The sequence below is a fragment of the Phyllostomus discolor genome, chromosome 10, assembly GCF_004126475.2.
Source record: "Phyllostomus discolor isolate MPI-MPIP mPhyDis1 chromosome 10, mPhyDis1.pri.v3, whole genome shotgun sequence".
Classification (NCBI taxonomy): Eukaryota; Metazoa; Chordata; class Mammalia; order Chiroptera; family Phyllostomidae; genus Phyllostomus; species Phyllostomus discolor.
The window spans coordinates 61,751,875-61,771,064 of NC_040912.2; the positions used below are offsets into that span (position 1 = coordinate 61,751,875).

Below are 19,190 nucleotides of genomic sequence, written 5' to 3' on the forward strand. Positions count from 1 at the left end.
CTTTCAATCCCTGTGCCCCCTTGTCCTTGCCCATGGGTCCTTTATACATGTTCCTTGACTTGACCCTTCCCTTTCTTTTGCCCATTAGTCCCCTCGCCCCTCCCCTCTGGTCACTGTGAGCTTGTTTTTCATTTCCATGTCTCTAGCTCTATTTTATTCATTTGTTTGTTTGTTAATTAGGTTCCTCATAGGTGAGCTCAAATGGCATTTGTCTTTGGCAGCCCTGGCTTATTTCACTTAGCATAATACTCTCCAGTTCCATCCCTGCTGTCATGAAGGGCAGGAGTTATTTCTTTCAGCTGCATACTATTCCATTGTGTAAATGTACCACAGTTTTTGATCCACTCATTTACTAATGGGCACTTAGATTGTTTGTAGCAGTTGACTATTATAAATAATACTGCTATGAATACTGGGGTGCATAGGTTGTTTTGAATCAGTGTTTCATGATTCTTTTTTTTTTATTTTAATCATTGTTCAAGTACAGTTTTCTCCCTTTTACTCTTATTCCGGCCCACTCACCAACCCTCCCCACTTCCCTCTCATTACCACCCTCCCCTTAGTTTTTGTCCATGTGTCCTTTAAATTTGTTCCTGTAAACCCTTCCCACTCTCCCCTGAAATTCCCTCTTCTCTCCCTCTGGTCACTGTCACCCTGTCCTCTATTTCAGTGTCTTTGGTTATATTTTGCTTGTTTCTTTGTTTCTTGTTTAGGTTTCTGTTAAAGGTGAGATCATATGGTATTTGTCTTTCACTGCCTGGCTTATTTCGCTTAGCAAATGCTTTCTAGCTCCATCCATGCTGTTGCAAAGGGTAGGAGCTCCTTCTTTCTTTCTGCTGCATAGAATTCCATTGTGTAAATGTACCATAGTTTTTTGATCCATTCATTTACTGATGAGCATCTATGTTGCTTCCAGCACTTACCTATTGTAAATTGTGCAGCTATGAACATCGGGTGCAAAGGCTCTTTTGTATTGGTGTTTTAGTGTTCTTAAGATACAGTCCCAGCAGTGGAATTGCTGGGTCAAAAGGCAGATCCATTTTTAGTTTTCTGAGGAAGTTCCATACTGCCTTCAATAGTGGTTGTACCAGTCTGCAGTCCCACCAACAGTGCACTAGGGTCCCCTTTTCTCCACAACCTCTCCAACACATGTTGTTTGTTGCTTTGTTTATGATGGCCATTCTCACTGGTGTGAAGTGGTATCTCATTGTGGTTTCAATTTGCATCTCTCTGTTAGCTAGGGATATTGAACATCTTTTCATGTGTCTTTGGATCCTCTGTATGTCCTCCTTGGAGAAGTGTCTGTTCAAGTCCTTTGCCCATTTTTAATTGGGATGCTTGTCTTCTTAGAGTGCAGTCATGTAAGTTCTTTATATATTTTGGAGATTAAACCCTTGTCTGAGGTATCATGGGTAAATATGTTTTCCCATACAGTTGGTTCTCTTTTTACATTGATACTGTTTTATTTAGCTGTGCAGAAGCTTTTTATTTTGATGAGGTCCCATTTGTTTATTCTTTCCTTTATGTCCCTTGCTCTAGGGGACATGTCAGTAAAAAAGTTTCTTCGTGAAATATCTGAGATTTTCCTACCTATGTCTCCTCTAGGACTTTAATGGTGTCACGTTTTATATTTAAGTCTTTTATCCACCTTGAATTTATTTTTGTGTAAGGTGTAAGTTGGTGCTCTAATTTCATTTTTTTTTTTTTTGCATGTAGCTGTCCAATTCTCCCAACACATTTGTTGAAGAGGCTATTGTTACTCCATTTTCTGTTGCTGCCCGCTTTGTCAATATAGTTGACCACACAGACTTGGGTTTATTTCTGGGCTCTCTGTTCTGTTCCATTGGTCCATGTGCCTGTTTTTATGCCAGTACCAGGCTGTTTTGATTACAGTGGCCTTGTAGTATAGTTTAGTGTCAGGTATTGTGATCCTCCTACTTACTCTTCTTTCTCAAAATTGCAGCAGCTATTCGAGGTCATTTATGGTTCCATATAAATTTTTGAAGTGTTTGTTATATGTCTGTGAAATAAACCATTGGTACTTTAATGGGAATTGCATTGAATGTGTAAACTGCTTGGGTAGTATGTCCATTTTGATGATGTTAATTCTTCCAATCCATGACCATGATATATGTTTCTATTTGTTTGTGTGTTTCTTGATTTCTTTCCTGAGTGTTATGTAGTTTTCTGAATACAGATCTTTTACCTCTTTGGTTAGCTTTATTCCCAGGTATTTTATTTTTCTTTTTCTATTTCAAATGGGATTTTTTTCTTGATTTTCTGCTTCTGCTGTTTCATTGTTGGTGTACAGAAATGCCTTTGATTTCTGGATATTGACTTTATATCCCACTGATTTTCCAAATTCATTTATTAGGTCAAGCAGTTTTTTTGGTGCATTCTATAGGATTTCTATGTACACTATCATGTCATCTGCAAACAGTGACAGTTTTGTTTCCTCCTTTCCAGTTTGGATGTGTTTTATTTCTTCGTCTTGTGTGATCACTGTGGCTAAAACTTCCAGTACTATATTGAATAGAAGTGGTGAAAGTGGACAGCCTTGCCTTGTTTCCTGATCTTAGTGGAAAGATTTTAATTTTTGCCCACTGATGATGATGTTGGCTGTAGGTCTCTCATATATGGCCTTTATTATGTTAAGGAATGCTCCCTTTATTACTGCTTTGCCAAGTGTTTTTTTTATCATAAATGGGTGCTGTACCTTATCAAATGCTTATCTGCATCTATTGATATGATCATGTGGTTTTTGTCTTTGCTTTTGTTTATGGGATGTATTACATTTACCGATTTGTGAATATTGTACCATCCTTGCATCCCTGGAATGAATCCCACTTAATCATTGTGTATGATCTTTGTAATGTATTGTTGGATGCATTTTGCCAGTATTTTGTTGAGGATTTTAGCATCAATGTTCATCAGTGATATTGGCCTGAACTTTTCTTTCTTTGTTGTGTTTTTATCTGGTTTTGGAATTAGGATGATTTGGCCTCATAAAAAGAGTTTAGGAGTCTTCCCATCTTCTTGAATTTTTTGGAATAGTCTGTGAAGAATAGGGGTTATCTCTTTCTTAAATGCTTTGTGGAATTCTCCTGTGAAAGCATCTGGTCCAGGGCTTTTGTGTGTTGGGAGTTTTTTGATTACTGGTTCAATTTCTTTTGCTGTTATTGGTCTGTTCAGGATTTGTGCTTCTTTTTCATTGAGGTTTGGAAGATCATATTTTTGTAGAAATGTGTCCATTTCACCTAGGTTTTCAAATTTCTTGGCATACAGTTCGTTGTAGTAATTTCTTATAGTCCTTTATGTCTCTGTGGTATCTGTTGTAATCTCTCCTCTTTTATTTCTGATTGTGTTTATTTGTGTCTTCTCTCTTTTTTTCTTGATGAGCCTGCTTAAAGGCTTGTCGATTTTGTTTATCTTTTTCAAAGAACCAGCTGTTGGATTCATTGATCCTTGGAATGGTGCTTTTAGTCTCTATGTCATTTAATTCTGCTCTGATCTGGTTATTTTCTTCCTTCTACTTGCTCTGGGCTATCTTTGTTGTTGTTCCTCAAGTTCTTGTAGACTCAGGATTAGGATGTTTGTTTGAAATGTTTCTTTTTTTTAGGTAGGCCTGTATCTCTATAAACTCCCTCTTTGCACTGCCTTAGCTATGTCCCATAAATTTGGGGTTTTTGTGAGTTCATTTTCATTTGTTTCCAGAAACCTTTTGGTTTCTTCCCTAATTTCAGTGTTGACCCTTTCATTGTTTAATAGCATGCTGTTTAATCTCCATGATTTTGAGTGTTTTAGGTTTTTTTTTTCCTTGGGGTTGGTTTCTAGCTTCAGGCCCTTGTGATGTTAGAAAATGTGTGGTATGATTTCAATTTTTTACAAATTGTTGAGGCTTGTTTTGTGTCCTATCATGTGGTCTATCTTTGAAAATGTTCTCTGTAAATTTGAAAATGATGTGTATTTAGCTTCTTTTGGATGGGGAGCTCTGTGTATATCTGTAAATCCATTTCATCAAGGGTATTGTTCAATGCCACAATATCTTTGTTGATATTTTGTTCGGAAGATCTGTCCATTTTTGACCTTGGGGTGTTAAAGTCCCCCACTGTAATTGTGTTGCTCTCAATATCTTTCTTGAACTCCTCTAAGATTTTCTTTATGTATTTGGGTGCTCCTATGTTGGGTGTGCATATATATGTACAATATTTACGTCTTATTGGTGGATTCTTCCCTTAAGTATTATGAAGTGACTCTTTGGGTCTCTCTTATGGCCCTTATTTGGAAGTCTGTTTTGTCAGATATGAGTATTGCTACCCTGGCTTTTTTTTTCCTGTCCATTTTCTTGGAAAATTTGTTTCCAGCCTTTCACTTTCAGTCTGTGCAGGTCTTTTCTCTTGAGGTGGGTTTCTTGTAGGCAGCATGTGTGTGGGTCACTATTTTCTTATCCATTCAGCTATTCTATGTCTTTTGATTGGAACATTTAATCCATTTACATTTAAGGTTATTATTGATAAGTACTTATTCATGGCCATTTTTGTACGTGTGTTCCTCTCTCTCTCTCTCTTTTCCTTTTTTTTTTCCTTAAAGCAGGCCCTTTAGCATCTCTTTCAGAGCTGGTTTCATGGAGGTGTATTCTTTTAGACATCTTTTGTCTGGGAAGCTTCTTATTTGGCCTTCAATCTTGCCTGAGAGCCTTGATGGGTAAAGTAGCCCTGATTGCAGACCTCTGATTCTCATTACCGGGAATATTTCTTGCCATTCTCTTCTGGCTTAGAGTATTTCCATTGAGAAGTCAGCTGTTAGCCTTATTGGGGTTATGTGACTTGTATGTGACTTCCTGTTTTTCATTTGCTGCCTTTAATATTCTGTCCTTGTGTTGAAATTTTGCCGTTTTAATGATGATGTGTCTTTCAGTGGGCCTCTTTGTGTTCCCCTTGATTGGGACTCTCTGTGTTCCCTGGATTTGTTTGACTTTTTCTCTCAACAAATTAGGGAAGTTTTCCCTCATTACTTTTTCAAATAGGTTTTCAATCCCTTGCTCTTCTTCTTCTTCTCCTTCTGGTATCCCTATTTTAAGGATATTATTACATTTCATATTGTTTTGCATTTCTCTTAATCCCTCTTTGGTCTTTCTGAGCCTCTTTTCCTTTTCTTGCTCTTTCTGGGTGTGTTTTTCTACTTTGTCGTCCAATAACTAATCTGGTCTTCTGTTTCATTGATCCTACTTTTAATTCTTCTACTTTGTTCTACTGTTCAGAAATTGTATTCTTCAATTTCCTCTTGGCCCTTGTTGATAGTTTCAATTTCTTTTTCATGCTGATATAGTTTGCAGCGAGTTCATTGTAGCTTCCCTGTCATTTCTGTAGCTCATTGTGAATTCATTGAGCTTCCTGATAATCATTGTTTTGAACTCAATATTTGATAGTTGGGTTGCCTGTATTCATTTAGCATCTTTCTGAGTCTTCCTCCTTTCCCTTCACTTGGTGATTGTTTTCTTTGTCTTGTCATTGTTCATGAGACTCTTCTTGTTAGCCTCTGTTTCTTAATTGATCTGTTCTTGTTCCCTGGGTTTGTGGTGTGAACTTCTATGGCCGAATACCTGTGAGATTTTAGTGGTGCACTCTCCTTCATGTACCTTGGTGTTTCACAGCTTCCCCCTTTTGTTTTTGTGATCAGTTGGAGGAGTAAGACAGCAAGACAGTATTCTGATATTTACAGTAGCAGCCAGTAGAGAAGTAGATGGGATATTCTTTGGCTATGTATAGTGTTAACCGTGAATCTTCTTACCCCACTAGCCACGTTTTAGAAAGGATTTGAAAGAAGGTAAGAGTCTTATTGGGGACGAACAGGATTGTTAGTTGGATCTAGAAAGGCTGTGAGATGTGGGGAGGTCAGATTGTTGAGGTAGGGTGGGAATACAGATTAGTAAAAGGAGTAGTTTGTAAAAGGATCGAGACAACCCCCACAATATATAGTTCATGGAAATTTCAAAGTGGGCTGAGATCAGGGAGGTGTGTTGTGTAGTATTTACAATTGTATGAACTAGGTCTTTTTTACAGTAATATTAAAGCACAATCATGTTGCAGAATCTTGAGATCTAGATAATAAGAATAAAAGAGTATAGAACTTTGAGAGATGTACTAATGGAACACAAAGGAAGGACAGTAAATTATCAACACACTGTGACTGAGATTACAGGGGGAAACCTATCAAACGACAGTATAACCAGCCAAGCAAAAAAAAGATTATACAGAAAGAAAAAGAATACCAACGTACTCTTAAAATACAAAATGTCAGAAAAGTGAGAGAAGATAAGACAATTAGCAGTAACTTTTCAGGCTCAAAAATGAAAGAAAGGGGAAAAAAGCAGATGAATGCAGGAGAAATAAATTTGGAGTGGAAGGAATAATACTTGGATGGAAAGGAAGAGAAACATAAGGAATTGAGAGATATAAAATAATAAGAATTAAAAGTAAAAGCCACTTAAAAACAAGGTAATATCAAACAATCAACACAACAACAGCCAAAAAAAAATACACCACACACAAAAACAACAACAAAAAAACCCTCTTGTTGTTTTCTAACTGGCCAAACCAGTTTTTCTGGTCTTGCTGACTTCAGCAGGCTGAGGGGTGTTTGGAATGCTTTTCACTCTTTCCCAGTCAGAACTACACACCTCAGTCTCTCTGGCCTGTCCCCCAGGGCCTGCAGTGCGCTCTCCTCAGAGCAGATCCCTGCTCTCCATCAAAGATGATCCAAGGTCCCCCTGCAGGTCCATTGATGTGGGTATGAGCACTCCCAAGTATGCTCCCCTGGAGCTCACTGCCACAGTCCTCCTGGGCTCCAGGGCCTGCAGAGCTCCTGCGTCTTTTCCGGATTCATGGTGCAAGTTCTGGGGATTGCATGGAGAAGCACCCTTCCCCAAATTTCACCATGTCAGGCTCGTATTCTCAGGACACCACTGGCATCTTTTCTGGATTCATGGTGCAAGCTCTGGGAATCCGGAAGGGGCGGTTGCACTTCCATCAGTTCCCTGTTTCGGGCTCCAGGAACCCCGAAGCGCCACGACCCTTCTGGTTCACAGTGTGAAGTCAGGAAATCTGGAAGGGGCGCATGCTCCCCCTAGTTTACCACCCCCAGGCTCCAGAAACCCTCGAACACCCGTGCCCTTTCTTGTTCAGGGCTGCGAGGTCTGGGTCTTCCACAGAACCACCACTCCCACTGGGCTGGGGGTGTGGGTGCACGTCCAGGCCACCCCTGATTGTGCAGGCTGGGGGCACTCACCCCTCCCAGGGCTATGCATGGGTGCCTGCAACCCCTGCGTGACTGTCTCCAGTCCAACTCCCCTCTCTGTGCCTTCAAGCAACAAGGCCTCCAGTGGTGTTGTCCAATCCTTGTTGTCTGGGGAGGTAGCAGTGATTCCACTCTCCCGGGTGCCCTGAAGCAGAGCCGGGAGCACCGGGCCTGGGGGGCTGCAACCGCCTTGGTCCCCGCGCTGATTCCTGGGTTTCTCCTGTCCTGAGGTCTCTTACCATCTGGTTTTTCAATGTCCGCTATAATTTTTGATGTCCTGTTTTCATAAATGTGCAATATCGTATGCTCCTTCCTCTGTTCCTCCGCTGATTCAAGAATTTCTCTCCCCTGCATAGAGGAAGGGGATTATGCTCCCTCCATCCAAGCCGCCCATTTTACGACCCGCGGTTGTTTCAGGATTCTTAGAGTATAATCCCAGCAGTGAAATTGCCAGGTCAAAAGACAGTTCCATTTTTAGTTTTTGTGGAAATTCCATAAAGTTCCCCATGGTGACTGCACCAGTCTGCATTCCCACCAATAATGTACTAGGGTTCCCTTTTCCCCCCAACCTCTCTAGTACTTGTTTGTTGATTTGTTTATGATGGCCATTCTGACCGGTGTGAAGTGGTGTCTCATTGTGGTTTTAATTTGCATCTCTTGGAGGCTAGTAATGCTGAGCATTCTTTCATATGTCCACAGACCTCTGTATGTCCTTGGAGAAGTGTCTGTTCAGGTCTTTTGCCCATTTTTTTATTGAATTTTTTTGTCTTTCCTGGTGTTGAGCCACATGAGTTGTTTATATATTTTGGAGATCAAACCCTTGTCAACCCTTATCTTTTACAAATATATTTTACCATACAGTTGGTTAATATAATGAATCTTTTAGATATTAATTAAAATATACACACTTATATTGCAAACACCAGTGTACCAACCATTCATATTTAACAATTGTAAACATTTTTGCCGGATTTTCTTGAGTTTTTTTTGTTTGTTTTGAAAACAATAAAACATGTGTTCTTCAACATGGGAGATTCATATATATTCCATTGTTTGGAGCAGGAAAAAACAGGAATTATAGATAGTGAATATTTCTAGAAGATATAAAGTATATGGAGAAATAATAACTGACTTTGTAGCAACTGAGAAGTCAGGACCTAAATGTTAATCTGAACAGTCATGGTACTATACTAAAAGGCTCAAAATTTGGGGGCATGAGGGGCACTTGGAAACTGACACTGAATTTAAGACATTGAGAAAATGTAGTTCAAAAGTCTGAGTACAGAAAATTAAACCTCTGGTTCATCTCCAGCCCCCAAATCTGAGCAGCTACTCTCTCTTCTACCCTCACAAGTCATAAGAGTGACGCTCTGGATAATTTAAACCAGGGAAGCTCCAGACCCTGGGCCACCTAGCATTGCAGAACATGGGAGTGAATGTCCATACAGACCAACAGGGTACTCAGTGAAGTTGACTGCCTGAATGACAAGACCCGGTCCATCTTCCTTTCCTTTTCAGCATTGAAGGTCATGATGCAGACATCATAAACCAACAGAGAAAATATTAGTTTAATATTCTCTTTTTGTTCACTATTCCAATTTTGAAAAAATAATGAAAGAGATTTAATCTTACTTCCTTTCGGTTGTTGTTGTCACTAGAAGCTACCCTGACGCTCCTGACACCTGGCTAAAAACAACAGGGGCTATGAACCTTCTTAAATTAGTAATTGTGTGGCTGTAGGGGACAGAAAAGTGCTCAATCATTACTGTTACTCCTCAGCTTAATCTTGTTCCCCAATAAAGTTTTTATTTAAAGTGTCATACCTTCAGCCTTGGCAATGTTGAGTGACGGCCTGTGAATCAAAGTGGGTCACTGGTTCGATTCCCAGTCCAGAGCACATGCTGGGTTGCTGGCCACGGTCTTTAGTAGGGGACACTCAAAAAGCAACCACACATTGATATTTCTTCCCTCTCTTTCTCCCTCCCTTCCCCTCTCTAAAAATAAATAAATAAATCTTTAAAAAAATAAGTAACAGGTCATACCCTTCAACATCTTATACTTCTTTCTCTAGAAAAATAAACTTTTAATAATTATGTCACTAGATGTTATTGAAGTGGCTTAGATTCTAAATTACAAGCCCCCAACGAATTGGATACTTACACTAATTCTTTTTTGGAATGTTTTTCTAATGTTCACAATGAATCACGGATCTTATACACTTGCATATTAAAGTAGACAAGGTGCCTCAGAGTTCAATGTAATCAGTCTGTGTTTTCTTAAGTTGACAAATTGAAGAGGAAAAAGGTAAACCGTTTGTCCAAAGATATCAGGTAGTTTCTGACAGAAGCAGGGCTATAATTTTTTAAAATGGTCTTTGATTATCAGTGAAATATATAGTTACCACTAAAATTTGTGAACTACAATGTGGTTTCTGTGGTATATAAAAGGCTATATTATAGAAAATAGTTACTAGGAGTTAAAAGGAATTTTTAAGGCCCCAGGTAGATAGACTCGTTCAATTCACTAATTGTGCATTTTGTTTTCCCTTAAACTGTTTTGCCTTTTATGATAAAAAGTTCTCTTCATCAGCATTCTACCCATCTATGCTTCTAGTATAGAATTATGATTCCCCAAGGGAGTGAGCAAGGCGAGATATAGGGAATCCCTGGAGAAGGAATATATTTTTTGAACCACACAAGGTATTATTAAAGGGTATTTGTTGTTCAATAAACTCTGTGGAGTTGAAAACAGGTTGAAAGATCTGTTAGAGAGGTTTGAATTAATAAAAGAATCTGATTTAGGAAATTGGAATAAAACAAAGATAAACTACAGAGTGATAGTCTCATTTCTAAAATTTGAGCAGATTCTTAAGAATAGTAAGCCAGATTCCCTCACAACCATTATTTTATTATTAAAGAACATAAAATAATTCATTCTATTTTCTCTAGTCTCAGAACAACTTTTCACCCAATTTAATATAAAGAGACTGGTGTACATTGAGGAAAAATGGTTGTGTTTTTTTTCTTGGAAAGTATTAAAGGATAAGATTTCTTCTAAGTGTTTCTTGACTGTTCAATTGTGTTTTGTATTTTATGTTTATAGAAGTTACCTTTATGTAACTTCCTCAGAACTCTTTTAATGGAAGTATCTTGACTGACTATAAATATTTAAGCCAACTTCTGGTCAGTTATACTGAGAGTGGGCTTGCAAGTAAATAATTTATTATAGTAATTTACTTATATAGTAAAGAAGTACAACATCTGGAAGAAAATGTGAGGAAAGGTTTATAGAAGCACATTCTATGAGTTTTCTAATATATTGTAAATGTTTATAATTTTAATTGGGCAATAAATATATGGTCATGTTAGATATCTTTAGCCACACTGGCTTTTCCAACAGGTTCAATAAATTGTTGACCGGTTCGTTCAGGGCTTGGCCGTGTTATTAGTCTGACCTAAACCCTATACTCATTCCTCTTGAAGGTTCTTCCCCTCAGTCTCTGTTGAAATGCTGTCGTCTAGCTATTCAAACCAAAATGTTTGCCTTGTTATTCTTTCTAATAGTAATACTTTTTCTTTATAGCATCATTATAATTTTTATATTGTATAGCCTTTTTATTATTTGTTTAGTTACATGTTTAATGTCATTTTATTCATCTCTGTTTAGTCTTAGCACTGTATCTGATACACAGTAGATGTTCAATAAATATTTGGTTAAAAGAATGACTAACAGCCTCGGCCAAGTAGCTCAGTTGTTTGGAGCATTGCCCTGATACACCAAATTTCAGGTTCAGTCCCTGGTAAAAGTACATATAAGAATCAATCAATGAATACATAAATAAATGGAAACAAATCAGTCTCTCTCTCTTTCTCTCTCTCTCTCTCTTTCTCTTTCTTTTTCTCTCCCTCATTCTTTTCTTTCTAAAAGTCAATAAATAAAAAAAAGTTTAAGTGAGCAACACATATAAAACATGTATAATGAGCATTTCTACTGTCTCTTTTTCAAGTGCTAAGATCTCTTATAGTTTTTTTTAAAGATTTTTGTGGTTGTTTTGTTGTTTATTTATAGCTCTTTGTACTGTTGGAAACAGTAATAATCTTCTAAATGTTCATTAAACTAGTGTGAGATCTATGGTGATGAATAAATTTGACATTATCATTTTACCAATTCAGTTGAATTACAAATATTAGGGATACTGGCAAGATGGAGGTGTGGGTGATATGCTTCACTTCCTTACCACAACCAAAAGAAGGATATGAACCAATTTAAAAAACAGAAAACAACCAGAACTGCCAGAAAATCAGACTGTATGGAAGTCTGACAACCAATGGCAACTGGCAGACCAGAAAGGCCCAGGTGCCGGTTGGCGGACCAGGCAGGGCCACATTTGTGTGAGGATAAGCTGGAGCAATAACGGAGAGCTAACTGCAACCTAGGGTTCCAGAGTGGGAAACTATGGCCTCAAAACCTCTGCTGTAAAAACCTGTGCAGATCACAGTGGTGGGATAAACTCCCAGTGTCACCGGAGAGTCCTTTGGAGAGGCTCAAGGGATCCTAGAATGTACACAAGCCTGCTCACCCATCGGGAATCAGCATCTAAAAGGGAATAACTGCCTGTAGGAAGCCAGGAAAGGGATGGAAAGTGGGGAGAGAGCTGAGCAGCATCATTGTACCCTCTCTGACCCCTCTGCCCCACAGCTCCACAATGCAGCATAGAGGGGTTGCCCTGCCCTGGTGAATATGTAAGGCCCCTACCATTACAACATAACTGGGTGTGCCAAGACAAAGAAATATAGCCCAAATGAAAGAACAAACAAAACTCTACAAAAAGAACTAAGCAACAAGAAGATAGACTCCTATGAGATGTAAAGTTCAAAACACTGGTAATCAGCACCTACTGAAATAATTGGATTCGGTTGGCAAAATGAAGGAAGAAATGAAGGCTATACAAAGTGAAATAAAGGAAATATATAGGGAACCAACAGTGAAGGGAAGGAAACCAAGGCTCAGATCAATGATTTGGAACAGAGGAAGAAATAAACATTCAATCAGAATAGAATGAAGAACAAGAATTCAAAAAAATGAGGAGAAGCTGAGGAACCTCTGGGACAACTATAAAGATTCCAGTGTCCAAATCACAGGGGTGCCAGAAGGAAGAAGAGGAAGAGCAAGACATTGAAAACTTATTTGAAAAAAAAATGAAAGAAATCTTCCCTAATTTGGTGAAGAAAATAGACATACAAGTCTGGGTCACTCAGAGAGTACTAAACAAGTTGGACCCAAAGAGGGCTATGCCAAAACACATCATAATTAAATTCCCTGAGATTAAAGATAAGGAAAGAATCTAAAAAGCAGCAAGAGCAAAGGGGATAGTTACCTACAAAGGAGTTCACAACTATCAGCTGATTTCTCAAAAGAAAATTTGCAGGCAAGAAGGGACTGGAAAGAAATATTCCAAGTCATGAAAAGCAAGGACCTACAACTTAGATCACTCTATCCAGTAAAGGTATCACTTACAATGGAAGGGCAGATAAAGTGCTTCCCAGATAAGGTAAAGTTAAAGGAACTCATTATCACCAAGCCCTTACTTTCTGCAATGTTAAAGGGACTTAACTAAGAAGAAGATCAAAAACTATGAAAAATAAAATGACAACAAACTCACAACTATCAAAAACTGAACCTAAAAAACAAAAACAAACACTAAGCCAACAACTAGAACAGAAACAGAATCACAGAAATGGAGATCACATGTAGAGTTACCAGAGGGGAGGGGGAAAGAGGAGAATGCAGGGGAAGGTACAGGGTTTAAGAAGCATAATTGGCAGTACAAAATAGACAGGGCAGATATTAAGAACAGTATAGGAAATGGAGAAGCCAAAGAATTATGTGCATGACCTATGGGCATGAACTAAGGGAGGTGGGAGGGTGTTAGAGGGAATGGGGGTACCAGGCAGAGGGAGTCAAAGGGGAAAAATAATTGGGACAACTGTAATAGCATACTCAATAAAATATACTTAAAAAATAAAACGTAAATTTAGTGTGTTGATTAGGTAAATGTGAAGTGCTGAAAAAATGAAACAGGGGATATTATGGAGGAGCAAGGCCTGTGGAAGCCTAAAACTCCAAGCTCTCTCAAATGCTTCCCCCACTCACTGCCCATCAGTAGTTCATTATAACTCATTCACAAGGGATACAGCTTCAGAAGGATCAGCCTCTGCTTGTATTACAAATATTAATTGGCCTTTAATTACACAAAATGTGTGAAATAGTTGTGGGGGTGTGGAGGATGAACATATCTGCTAGAGGTTCTAAAAATCATCTAGGTTAAATAGAAGTCATTATCAGGGAGGTAAGGGAAAAGGCAATTGTGTTTGTTTCCTTCCCTTGTTTACTTTCTGGGTTAGTAATATGTACTATTAAGATTCACTTAAATGATTGAAATTGTGAGCTGCAGAATGGTTATTATTGTTTCCTTCTATTGTTTCTTTCACTGATTTTTCTAAATGACCACTCTTCTAGGTGCTAGAGCAGCTATTCAAAAGTGCTGAGTAGTTGGATCTAGCACTTAAAAGCTCATTGAACCATATGATTTCACTGATATAAAACTGAAACTCATTGACACTGACAACAGTTGGTGGTTACCATATTGAGGGGGGATAAGGGGTAGTTAAAGGGTAAAAGGAACCAAATTATGGTGACAGAAGATAATTTGACTTTGGGATGTGGCATGTAATACAGTATACAGATCATATATCAAAGAAGTATACATTTAAAACCTATATAATCTTATTAAGCAATGTCACCCCAATAAGTTTAGTAAAATAAAAAAAAATGCTGATTGACTGAATATACAAATAAATGAATCCCATACTTCTTGCTATAGAGGAGCATCCTGTCCTGTGGAGAGAGGGTAGACCTTTACAAAATGTTTATTCTGTGGGCAGAGATGAAAGGAGCTTTGGGGTCACCATGTGACCAAGCAGTGCTAACCAATATCTCTTAGAAGGTTTCTGGGAAAGGGATTTTAATTCTTAAAGAGATGGTTGGGAGCCCTGGCTGGCGTAGCTCAGTGGATTGAGCACGGGCTAGGAACTAAAGTGTCCCAGGTTCGATTCCCAGTCAGGGTACATTCCTGGGTTGCAGGCCATAAACCCCAGCAACCGCACATTGATGTCTCTATGTCTCTCTCTCTCTCTCTCTCTCCCCCTTCCCTCTCTAAAAATAAATAAATAAATAAAATCTTTAAAAAAAAAAAAAAAGAGATGGTTGGAAAGAATGCCCTCTTGTCCAAGGCTGTCATCATCTTTAGGTGTGATATCTGGAGCTTTGTCTTACAACTATGAGGGGCATAATCAGAATGTTTACATACTGAGGATGACGGTGAGGGTATACAACCTGCAAAATTATTAATAATAGAGCTATACTATCTTTGGATTTCTAGTTATATAAGATAATAAGCATTTGGAAGCTCTGTGAGGGCAGGGTGTTTGTAGATTGTATTCATATCCCTTATGCCTGGAACAGTGTCTGGCTTTATAGAATATTCTCAACAAACATTTATAATAACTTTAGTAAGAATAATAACCAAATAGTTTTATTTCCCTAATAACTGGCATATTGAAGGCTTTCCATTATTTTAGGCTGTAATCTCTTGTTCACATATAAAAAGAATTTAAAATTTATGTATATATCTATCTCCATAGGTGTAGAAACTTAATTGCACCATTTTTCCTGGATATTGTTATTTATATCAGATAAGGAGCTTATTCAAAACCTCCTTATGGTGTAAACCCTTTGGGATCTCCTATCAAGGTTGAACATGATAATTAAGCATATCCCTGTCTTAGAGTCAATTCTTAGAACTTTGCTTAGAGTGCTAAAGTTTCAAATTATGTCAGAGAAACTTTATCTGTAATGAAAATTGTTATTAGGACTAAAGCACAGGTTTCTTTGTGACACCCACATATTAAAAGAATTTATTGAAGAGTGAAATCTATTAACAGATACTCACCAATGAACCCTGAGGGTTGTGAGCTATACCTGAAAGCTCTGGGGGATTCATAACAACAAATTTACCTTCTGATTTACTTTGAGTAAATTAAGCTACCAGAAATAAATTTACTTTTGAAATGTTCAGGTAGCAATTCATAGTTTCCTCTGCCTAATTCCATATCTTCTAACTGAGCTTTCATCTGTATTTCCAGGGCTTTAACCTCAGGGAGATCCAGTTTTACTTAAACATTAAGTTAGATGAACTTCTTTTTTTTTTTTTAAAGATTTTATTATTTATTTTTAGGGAGGGAAGGGAGGGAGGGAGAGAGAGAGAGAGAGAGAGAGAGAGAGAGAGAGGGAGAGGGAGAGAGAGAGAGAGAGAGAAAGAGAAACATCAGTGTGCGGTTGCTGGGGGGTTATGGCCTGCAACCCAGGAATGTACCCTGGCTGGGAATTGAACTTGGGACACTTTGGTTCCCAGCCCGTGCTCAATCCGCTGAGCTACACCAGCCAGGGGTAGATGAACTTCTTTATAGGGAGGAGGAAAAAGTTATACACACACAAACACACACACACACACACACACACACACACACAATTTGCTACTGACTTTTTTTTCTGCTGTTTTTAAAAAGGTCACTAAACTAGTATTTTTTGTGAATTTCTCTCTATATACTATGCTATCTGTAACTTAATCTTTAATTATCTTGTTATAACAGAATTTTTTGAATCATTTCTAGAGTTCCATCATCCTCATATTATGCTTTTACAGCAATTTGCTAGACTCATGAAGGTGATGGATTAAGTTTATAACGATATTGAATACCAAACTATTGCTTAATTTATTCAGGAAAATTATATACTGGGATCAAATGACAGCTTAAAAGCTTGTATAATTCATTATCATCAGTTAATTTTCACTGGGTATCCACTGGGTGCTGAACATTTCTCAAGGCCCGTTGTCAGCAGGTATGTACCTGATAAGGTTGATGGAACTCTAAGAAGACAGAATCTTGTCCTTTAGAGCACTCTCTATTTAACAAAGCCAAGTCAGCAAATCCCCAGTGTTGTCAAGCTCTCTGTACAAAACGTAGGTAACCAAAAGTACTTTATTTTTAAAGGGTTGATGTCAGTAAATTGAGGTCCTGCTGTCATTATTATTTATACTGCTACCAAAATAAAGGGGGTGATGTTGGATGGATCAAGAGCAGGTGTCTACAATGGGTCAATTCTTGGCTGACCAGCAAACATTTGTGTATATGTGTGTTTGCACAGATACTTTTTGTCCCCGTACATGTAATTTCAAAATCTTTCTACTTAACAAGACCCAGTTATACTTTGAACAAATATGTATGTCCTCTGCCTCTCCATAATGAGAGACAAAGTCCTATCCAGATGATGCATCTTGAACGAGTATCATGCAGTCATTGTTCCATAAACTCTGGGTGAAATTTATTTTCCCCTGAAATGATTCAGAAATCTACCTTGAACAAGTTTGCATTTGGCTCATTATGGTCCTGCAACTTATGCTTTAAAACATATCTGATTGTATAATTATGAAAGAAGTATAGGATAGTACTTATCTAAGTAATTATCTTATACAGTACTTATCTAAGTAATATTCCTTGGGTAAGGATAGTACAAATGATGATATGACCATAGAATATCATAAGCATTTCTTTATTGAGTTTTTTCCTTAGCCTTGGTCTGAGTTCTGTAACCAGTGGATGTCTTACTCCAGGATTATCTGCTAAGATTTCTCTTCTTATATGTCCTTCATGGCCATCTCCGAGAAGGGCTTCAGGAAGATTCTCTTTCAGGAGACTTCATGTTTCTTTTCTTATTGGTAACAAGAATTTAGAATCAGGGATTGCCTTAGGGTAGAACAGTCATGAGCCTTTGTTTGTTAGGGTAGGGATTTTTCTGGCAATGTAATTTCTTTAACACCTTTGTTAGCATCAATATCTATTTTTTGGACTTGGTGGTGGAAAAGTTTATTTTCTGGTAACTGGAATCAAAAGTTGTATCACATAATGATCTTTGACTCTGGTCCATTGCCTTACCATTTCTGTTCTTGAGTTTTGAGCTCCCTGTGCCTCGTTTAGTCTCAACTTAATGTCTTTCTGTCACTAGCTTTACTTCTGTGGGTAAACAGAAGGACCAGCAGAGGCTGATCCTTCTGAAGCTGTATCCCTTGTGAATGAGTTATATGAACTACTGATGGGCAGTGAGTGGGGGAAGCATTTGAGAGAGCTTGGAGTTTTAGGCTTCCACAGGCCTTGCTCCTCCATAATATCCCCTGTTTCATTTTTCAGCACTTCACATTTACCTAATCAACACACTAAATTTACGTTTTTATTTTTTAAGTATATTTTATTGAGTATGCTATTACAGTTGTCCCAATTATTTTTCCCCTTTGACTCCCTCTGCCTGGTACCCCCATTCCCTCTAACACCCTCCCACCTCCCTTAGTTCATGCCCATAGGTCATGCACATAAATTCTTTGGCTTCTCCATTTCCTATACTGTTCTTAATATCTGCCCTGTCTATTTTGTACCTGCCAATTATGCTTCTTAAACCCTGTACCTTCCCCTGCATTCTCCTCTTTCCCCCTCCCCTCTGGTAACTCTACATGTGATCTCCATTTCTGTGATTCTGTTTCTGTTCTAGTTGTTGGCTTAGTGTTTGTTTTTGTTTTTTAGGTTCAGTTTTTGATAGTTGTGAGTTTGTTGTCATTTTATTTTTCATAGTTTTTGATCTTCTTCTTAGTTAAGTCCCTTTAACATTGCAGAAAGTAAGGGCTTGGTGATAATGAGTTCCTTTAACTTTACCTTATCTGGGAAGCACTTTATCTGCCCTTCCATTGTAAGTGATACCTTTACTGGATAGAGTGATCTAAGTTGTAGGTCCTTGCTTTTCATGACTTGGAATATTTCTTTCCAGTCCCTTCTTGCCTGCAAATTTTCTTTTGAGAAATCAGCTGATAGTTGTGAACTCCTTTGTAGGTAACTATCCCCTTTGCTCTTGCTGCTTTTTAGATTCTTTCCTTATCTTTAATCTCAGGGAATTTAATTATGATGTGTTTTGGCATAGCCCTCTTTGGGTCCAACTTGTTTAGTACTCTCTGAGTGACCCAGACTTGTATGTCTATTTTCTTCACCAAATTAGGGAAGATTTCTTTCATTTTTTTTCAAACAAGTTTTCAGTGTCTTGTTCTTTCTCTTTTCTTTATGTCATCCCTATGATTTGGATGTTGGCACATTCAGAGATAACCCAGAGTCTTATTCTTTTCTTGTTTCTTTGAATTCTTGTTTCTTCATCCTTTACTGGTTGACTGTTTCTCCCTTATCTTCCAAATTGTTGATTTGAACCCCAGCTTTATTTCCTTCACTGTTGATTCCTTATAGATTTTTCTTTATTTCACTTAGTATTATAAACCTCATTTCTCTTTTTATCCATTTGCTGAACTCGATGAGTTCTCTGAGCATCCTTCTCACCAGTGTTTTAAACTCCGCATCTGATAGGTTGGCTATCTCTGCTTCACTGAGTTTTTTTTTCTGCAATTTTGATCTGTTCTTTTATTCAGTCATATTTCTTTGTGTCTTCAATTTGACATCCTCCCTGTGTTTCTTTCTGCGTATTAGGTAGAGCTGCTTTGACTCCCTGTCTTGGTACATTTGTTATGTTGTAGAGGGTGGATCCTTAGGTGTTCAACAGGGTGGGGCAACCCACTTTGCCACTTTGTGGTGCTGTATGTAGGGGAGGGGGTCATAGAGGGAACAGTGTCTCTTGCTGGGCTTACCCCATTTCCAGGCACTTCTGCCACTTCTGTTATGCTCCTGGTGCCCTTTTAGCTGCTGCCTTGGTGCTAAATCTTGAAGTGGGTTGGTTTCCATACGTTC

General features: G+C 38.2%; 1 protein-coding gene and 1 long non-coding RNA gene across 5 annotated transcripts in view; one reads left to right on the forward strand and one right to left on the reverse strand.

Annotated features, from left to right (window-relative positions):
* MDFIC (MyoD family inhibitor domain containing) overlaps window positions 1–19,190 on the forward strand; it is a 132,848-nt gene that overhangs the window by 34,425 nt on the left and 79,233 nt on the right. The window lies entirely within an intron of this gene.
* LOC118497150 lies at window positions 15,138–17,681 on the reverse strand. The gene is made up of 2 exons (XR_004899691.1): window positions 15,815–17,681; window positions 15,138–15,554 (listed from the first exon to the last, which is right to left on the reverse strand). It is a non-coding gene; the product is annotated as an uncharacterized LOC118497150 (long non-coding RNA).